Source organism: Poecilia formosa, unplaced genomic scaffold, assembly GCF_000485575.1.
Source record: "Poecilia formosa unplaced genomic scaffold, Poecilia_formosa-5.1.2 Scaffold43, whole genome shotgun sequence".
NCBI classification, from domain to species: Eukaryota; Metazoa; Chordata; class Actinopteri; order Cyprinodontiformes; family Poeciliidae; genus Poecilia; species Poecilia formosa.
In genome coordinates this window covers 2079251-2086997 of record NW_006799982.1, presented here as the reverse complement: position 1 = coordinate 2086997, position 7747 = coordinate 2079251, and the positions used below count along the sequence as shown (strand labels likewise).

General features: G+C 39.6%; 1 protein-coding gene across 10 annotated transcripts in view; it reads right to left on the bottom strand.

The window, feature by feature from the left end:
• LOC103137804 (uncharacterized) overlaps positions 1-7747 on the bottom strand; it is a 56350-nt gene that overhangs the window by 17357 nt on the left and 31246 nt on the right. For 4 of the 10 annotated variants that reach the window (XM_016671262.1, XM_016671264.1, XM_016671265.1 and 1 more), the window contains exon 2: positions 6718-6762. The gene's annotated coding sequence lies outside the window, so the exon portion shown is untranslated. Of the gene's footprint in view, positions 1-4394; positions 6157-6302; positions 6763-7747 lie in introns of those variants that run through there. The other 6 variants (XR_001662054.1, XR_001662050.1, XR_001662053.1 and 3 more) reach the window with 6 other exon arrangements.

The following is a 7747-nucleotide window of genomic DNA, read 5'->3' as shown; positions in this document are numbered from 1 at the left end:
TCAGTCTTATTCAACCCCCTTCAAATAAAGTGTTACCAAATTTTCTCCAGTAATCCATATGGAGTAATTTTTTCCTACTTCTTAAAATGGGAAAAGTAAGAAAATATGGCATTCACCTAAAGTGTGTGTGTGCGTGTGTGTGTGTTGATGTTCAGAAGTCAGAAAAAATCTGCAGGATAATTGCCACTCTCCTAAATTTTTCCATACCTATAGTCAGTGGAAGAAAAAAAATTTAAAGCAATTTTAATGCGACAAACAAGGACAAAAACACATATTTATCTTGCCACCACATTGTAAACACTAGCATAGGGGGGTAGATATATCCCCAAAGCTCACTGTTGGAGACTTGCAGCAAAGAGTGGCATTTTGGGGTCAACAAGTCGTGATAACATTAGATCCTATCTACTTGCCAACCAGTTGTTTGGGATGGATGTCAGAAAAAAGTTTTTGTAACCTGCCGTCGTACAGCTAAAAGTGCAGTTTAGCTAACTGCACTGAGATTTTAAAAACCTCTGTGTGCTTAGGTAAAGTAAGATTGGGCTTTTTGGGAACCAAAGTCTCAGCTGCAGATCAGGAGCAATGTGTCACTAATTCACACACGTCAGCTGCAACCTTTAACACACTGGATGCATTTTGATGAAGTGCACAGAGACAAGAGAAGCTTTTGGACTTCAGCCATGGATGCTTTCATTTCAAACGCTAATTCTTCTGACTATAACAGTTTTAAAATGGATTGCTAGCTGTCATTTCTTAGAGAACATCTGTCAAACCCCTGGTCCGGGTGCCAAATCCGGCCCAGCATAATTTTTTATGTGGCCCACTATACCCTAGAGCAGGGTTGTCAAACTCAATTTTACCGAGGTCCACTTCAGCATATTGGCCCCCCTCAACGGGCCACATTGACGGTACAAATCAGGAGTGCATCCCTGCTAAAACACACCCCAGACAAAAGGTTGACTTCTGTCATTCAGTTCTGTAGAGGCTCATAATGAGTCAATGGACCAGGTGTGTTAGAGAAGGAACCATCTAAAGTTGCAGATGGTAGCTCTGGAAAACTAGACTTGGGCAGCCCCAGCATAAATGTATAAAAATACAATGTTAAAAATAAATTAAGCACCACCTCATATTGTTAAATAACTGATTTTATGTATTGAAGTTTTAAATATGCATTTGAGTTTCCATGGCCTATAAAATGCTGGGGGTCCACATGTGGCCGGCGGGCCTTGAGTTTGACACATTTGCATTACGCCATAGAACTGCCAATTGGTAATTGAAGTAAAGTAGCTTGGATTTCAAAGAAGCCTACTGGCAAATGAACCATCACAAAAGAGTAAGGCTCTTGTTGTCTCACTGCACCCCAAGAGATGCATAACCTACAAAAACTGTTTCTGTCTGGTTTTGAACCAGAGACCTTTTGCATGTAAAGCAAACATGATAACCATTACACTACAGGAACTGAACTTCTCTGCTTTGTTTCAGTTTGAGGTTCCAAAGTTGATGATGTGAGATGCAACATGAAAATTTCAACTGAAGTTTGCACTCAGATGCCTGGATTCTGAGTACAGACCATGACACCACAGAACCCTTGTTGACCTTTAGTAAACACCTGTGATGAATAGAACATGCAAAATCTGTTTCTGTCTGGTTTCGAACCAGCGACCTTTTGCATGTGAAGCAAACATGATAACCACTACACTACAGAAACTCATGCTCTTTCCACTGTTCCTGGTAGATGATCCACATTTTGTTACAGACTAATGTCAGCGATGGGCATGGAACAATGTCAAATACTTATACCACAGATCCTCTCAGAGAGCACAGTAACTTGGTGAACAAACTGTCAAACTTATACTTGTACCCAATTTCACATTACAGTCCATAAACTAAGCCTGGGATCAAAAAATTGTATTAAAGATGTCATTAGCAGAGACAAATGGTTCTACAGAGACTTGGCTAAATGGCTATAAAATAAAATCAATACTTACAAATACAAAATCTCTGGAAAATAAAATATTATGAATGTTGTTTTGAAAAACATTAGAATATAAGCACTTTTATCAAATCTTCAATGTGGTAAGTTCTTCTTAAATCCATGGAAACTCAACAGTTTGTAAGGTAGGTGAGTTAGCTCAGCAGGTTAGATGCTGAGGTCATCGGTTCAAACCCCATATGGGGCAATTCATGTGTAAGGTCTTTCAGACAATCAACACTACAAAATAAATAAGGGTTCAAAAATACAATCAACACTTTACAATAAATAAGGTTTCAAAATTAAAAATGGTTCAAAAATAAAATCAACACCTCAAAATTAAAATAAATCAATACTTACAAATAAAAAATGTCAATTTGATGAGCCGGTAGTTTATCTTGAGGAAATAAATGACGATGCAAAAGTTAATTAGACTGTAACATGCGCAGTGCGCTGCTCAACCGCTGCGAAGACTTAGAAACCGCTGGAAGTAACTCATCCCGCGGATTTAACAAATGGAGCCTTCTTGGTGCAAGTTACCCAGGAGANGAGCACAGTAACTTGGTGAACAAACTGTCAGACTTATACTGGTGTCCAATTTCACATTACAGTCCATAAACTAAGCCTGGGATCAAAAAAAATGTATTAAAGATGTCATTAGCAGAGATAAATGGTTCTACAGAGACTTGGTTAAATGGCTATAAAATAAAATCAATACTTACAAATAAAAAATGGCTCAAAAATAAAATTAACACATTAAAATAAAAAAAATATCTGTGAAATACAATCAACACTTGAAAATTAAAAATGGTTCAAAAATAATAACACTTCAAAATAAATTGTATTTTTGATTGGTTCAAAAATACAATCAACACTTAAAAATACAAAATCTCTGGAAAATAAAATATTATGAATGTTGTTTTGAAAAACATTAGAATATAAGCAATTTTATCAAATCTTCAATGTGGTAAGATCATGTAAGTTCTTCTTAAATCCATGGAAACTCAACAGTTTGTAAGGTAGGTTAGCTCAGCAGGTTAGAGCACGGTGCTGGTAATGCTGAGGTCATCGGTTCAAACCCCGTATGGGGCAATTCATGTGTGTGTGTCTTTCAGACAATCAACACTAAAAAATAAATAAGGGTTCAAAAATAAAATCAACACCTCAAAATTAAAAATGGTTCAAAAATAAAATCAACATCTCAAAAATAAAAATGGTTCAAAAATAAAATCAACAGTTCAAAATGTATAATGGTAACTGTTTCTGTCTGTTCAGTCCATAAACTAAGCCTGGGATCAAAAAATGTATTGAAGATGTCATTAGCGGAGACAAGTGGTTCTACAGAGTCTTGGCTAAAAAAATAAAATCAATACTTATGCGTTAAATTCAAGTCTCCATTACAGACCAGAGAAAACTAAAGAGAATGCAACGTTATGTTAATCCATTTGATGAGCCGGCAGTTTATCTTGAGGAAATAAATGACGATGCAAAAGTTAGACTGTAACATGCGCAGTGCGCTGCTCAACCACTGCGGACGCTGCGAAGACTTAGAAACCGCTGGGAGAAACTCATCCAGCGGATGTAACAAATGGAGCCTTCTTTGTGCAAGTTACCCATGAGAGCGGAGTTCTGGAGGAGCTGCAGACGAAACATCTGTCCGTTTCGGAGAAGCGAAACCACTAATATTATTCAGTTGATCTGTTTTGGATCAGACAGATCCAACTGACTGATGAATTAGTGCAGATGGGAACCAGGAGGAAGTGCGTTCTGACCCCAGCGGGCGAAATGATGCTAATTTAAGTGAAGTCGCTTAATTTAATTTATTAAAAGTTGTTGGGGCCTCAGTCAGTGGTTTTTGTCACTACGGAGAAAAATGTAGATGCATTTATCTGCTTAATCTGTAATGGAATCTGGATTCACGGTGAATATTAACTAAACCGCATAAAATGCGACTAAATAGCCGATGTTAATATGATTGTAATTTCACGGATAAAAATAGTACATGACCGATGTTTTATTTTTATTTTTTATGTTGTCGGTCAAGATAACGAATAACAAAAAAAAAGTCTAGCGCGAACTGCTGTCCTGACACCCACTCACACACATCTTCATTCACAGTCTTACTTGTAAATCGATTTTTCTTTTCTTGGACGTTTTGATGTTAGCTTGTCGCTGGGAAAATCAATAGGCAGCTTGAGGTGAGTCTGCTGCTCTCTAGTGGCGAGAAGCCGTAATGTTTGGCTGGTAATAATTGGAATGCATTGTGGGAGATGTAGTTTGTAGTCAATTCGTGCTCAAAACCTATTTTAAGTCAATCATCGGCCTATAAAATGCTGGGGCGGGCCACATAAAATGACATGGCGGGCCACATGTGGCCTAGAGAGACACATAAACAAAACTTTCTTGATAGTTGTGTGCTTAAATATTTTTTATCAGTCAAACCAAAGCAGATTTTTTTTCTATATAGTGCCAAATTAAAGCAATGTTCAATGTTATTTAACCTTAAGAAGTATCCAGAGAGAGCAGTTTATTTAATATTTCAACTATTTGTTTATGGGTTCATTACATTTTGCCACAACCAACCCTTAGAGGACATTCATGGTCTTGATATGACCCAAAGCACAAAATAAGTTCTGACCCATGTAGAGATGAAAAGAAGATTTGCACAACACATTCAGGGTTCTAATTATTTTTGCTATAAGTATTTTATATTTTTATTATTATTTATTTCTTAATCCAGGATAATTCCAACACTGAATAAATTTACTCAGACAAGACTAGGTTTGTCTAGAATTTGCAGTAACAAATTACAGTACTTGATTCAGTCTTCCTTTCTCGTTCAAAATATTAAAAAGGAAAGTTGCTAATCAAATGTGTGAGTATTTCCATGGTAATGAACTGTTTCAAGAGTTTTGGTCAAGTTTCAGAGCTCATCATAGCACTGAAGCGACTCTCCTGAAAGTCACTAATGATATCCTCATAGCTCATAATAGACCTGTACCTGCGTTTGTTCCATTAGATCTCAGTACTTCATTGGATTCAGTCGATCACAGAATTGTCTTGGAAAGCTTCAGGGTTCAGGAGAACTGCACTAGTTTGGTTTATCTAAGAGGTTCCAGTTTGTCCCTAGTAATCATAAATCTTCTTGATACATCAGAGTTAATTGTTGCGGTCACAGATGCACTCCAACGCCTCCATAACGTTTTCAGTTCCCAGATACAAAAATGCATTGAGTACATTGTTTTCATGTCAATGCTCAGCATGAGGGATTGCTGCAAATTTTATGACTTCATGCAATCAACTGTCCCCTGTAACTCTGCCCGCATTGAGGAGGAAGCACCGTTGCAAAGTCAGTGACTTGATGCAATTGGCTAGGCTTCCATATTTGGAAAAACGTTTTAACAACTGGCACAGTACACTGAACCTAGTTGCATTGTTTTAGTAACAGAGTCAAACTGGAGTGTGTGTGATTGACTCCCGAATCTGTCTGCATGAGCATACTACAGCAGTAAAAATGTATCTGTTCTTTGCCAGGGAAAGAAAAATAGCACAAACAGCACTGTGTGCATGTTTTTAAAGTTTTATATACAGTATATATGTATATTTATATAAAATAGAAAGTCACGTAAGTCATTGAGGAAAAAAAAGCTCTGTCTTTAGGTCCCCGCCATGAAACATCAGAGCTGTTAAAGAACTCTAATGTTTTCGTCTCAGTTGCATCTTCAGAGGAGGCTGGGACAGAAAGTGCGTCTCGATGTGGGGTCTCCCAGAGGCAAAGAGAGCTGGTGGCTCCTCGCTTTGATGAAGACGGAGAACAAGGACGGAAGACAAGAAGAGGAGGGGAGGTGAAGGAGAAGCATTAGCGTTGGATTCCTTAGTGGGGACTTGAGTCCAATAAATGTTTCACGCTTTTGGCAGTTACAATGACAGAGGAGCTGCCTGCGTGTCTAGAAAATAACAATTCATTGAAGGACCAATCTGGCATCCTGAATGGAATATTACACAATGAAATGAAAGGGCGAGGAGAAATGTGCAGCAGTATACTTGTGGACAGATGGAAGGTATGTGCACACGAAGACAGAGAGTACACAAGCAGCAGCTGACACTTGGCGTAGTTTCGTGTTTCCACCAAGCGAGGGAGCTGTTGGGTTTGGTTTCAGGGATCCCGGAGGGGTAGAAACAGGAGGCTGCCAAGACAAAAAATAGAGAGAGAGAGAGAAATAGAGAGAGAGAGAAAACAAAAAAACAAAGAGAAGAACAGAGATGAAGAGGAGGGAGGGAGAAACAGAGACATAGAGGAGGAGGAAGGGAAAAGAAGGAAACTGACTAGTACCTTCATATTCCATTACATCACTGCTTTCTTTGAGAACGCTTACGTCAGTGGGAAAGACTCCAATCACACTTTTTGGTTTGAGAGAAACACCTTCATCATGTTTTATCGCAACAACAAATCCAGTCCTCGACAGCCGAGGATGCTCTCCAAACGCAGCAGGAGATGTACGACGGCTGCCTCGACTTGTGAGAGTTGAGCTTCACCCCGCATCATATTTCACCCTTTAAAGTTTGAGAATGTGGCTTGTAAAGGTTCTGTAGCATTTGGCACAACATGGTGGATATTAGGCGGACCGGAGTTTTAGCTTGGTAAACATGAGAGCAAATGCATCTCCTCCCAGCTATTCTGGTGTTGACAGCTTTACTGCTCATCAGACTAACAGCACCTCTGCCCCGCTGCTGACGTGCCTGCTTACCTGCCTGCCTCCTCAGCACTTCAGCAAAAAGTTGTCTCAAAGTACCTGCAAAAGAAGCAGAGGGAGAAAGAGGCAGGAGCGTTAACATGCAGGGTTAGGGATAGGCAACGCTTGGCTTAGAATCCCCCCCCCACCACCACCCCACAGAGCCATTTTGTAAAAAACTGTTTATATTATGTAACTTATCAAAAACATTAGAAATTAAATGCTTTTCTGTATTATTTAGGCTAATTCCAGTCCAGCTTAAGTTGTACATTTTTTTTAATTAAAAGCTCATCGTCAGAAGCTCCACGTTCATAAGCTAAGACATTATTTTCAAGTTGCTTAAGTTTTAAAAAGAGATGCCCAGATCAAGTCTATAAATCGATATTAAGCTTGGTTAGACCTAGATTTAGCTAGTCACTGTCCTGCTGATGAAGCCTTGGGGCCACAACAAATTATTATTATTATTATTATTATTATTTTTAAGTAGTAGCAGTGCCTCCTATGCCATGCCATGCTACATGGAGAGGTATATCAAAACTGCCACAATCTGTGCCCACATTGGATGATACGTGCAGGACTTTGGTTTTTGTCTGTAACATTTCAAAGCACTGGTCTTCTGCTATGCTAAAGCAGCTCAGGGCCTCAAGGTCCCAGATAACCTGTTTGTGTGATTTTGCTGTAGCTGCGGTTATTCCACTCTCATCATCAATCATTAGGCTTTCTGGCTGGCTGTTTGGATCAGGTTTACCCTGCTGCGAACACATTTAATGCTCCAAGATACGTGTGGGTGTGTGTGTGTGTGTATGTGTGCGCGCGCGCGTGGGCTCGTGCGAGGGAGCGTGGACGGTTCCGCTGCGAACGCAGACACGGCTACACTCGACACTGGACATCACAGCAGGCAGCACCTGCGAGATTGAAAGAGGCGAGAGCCGTGGCTGTGTGCGTGCGTTTGTGTGCGTGCATATGCGCATGTGTGTGTGAGAGAGTGGAAAGTGCTGCCTTAGGAAAAAGCTGGAGAGTGAGGAAAGGAGACAGGAGGAGGGAA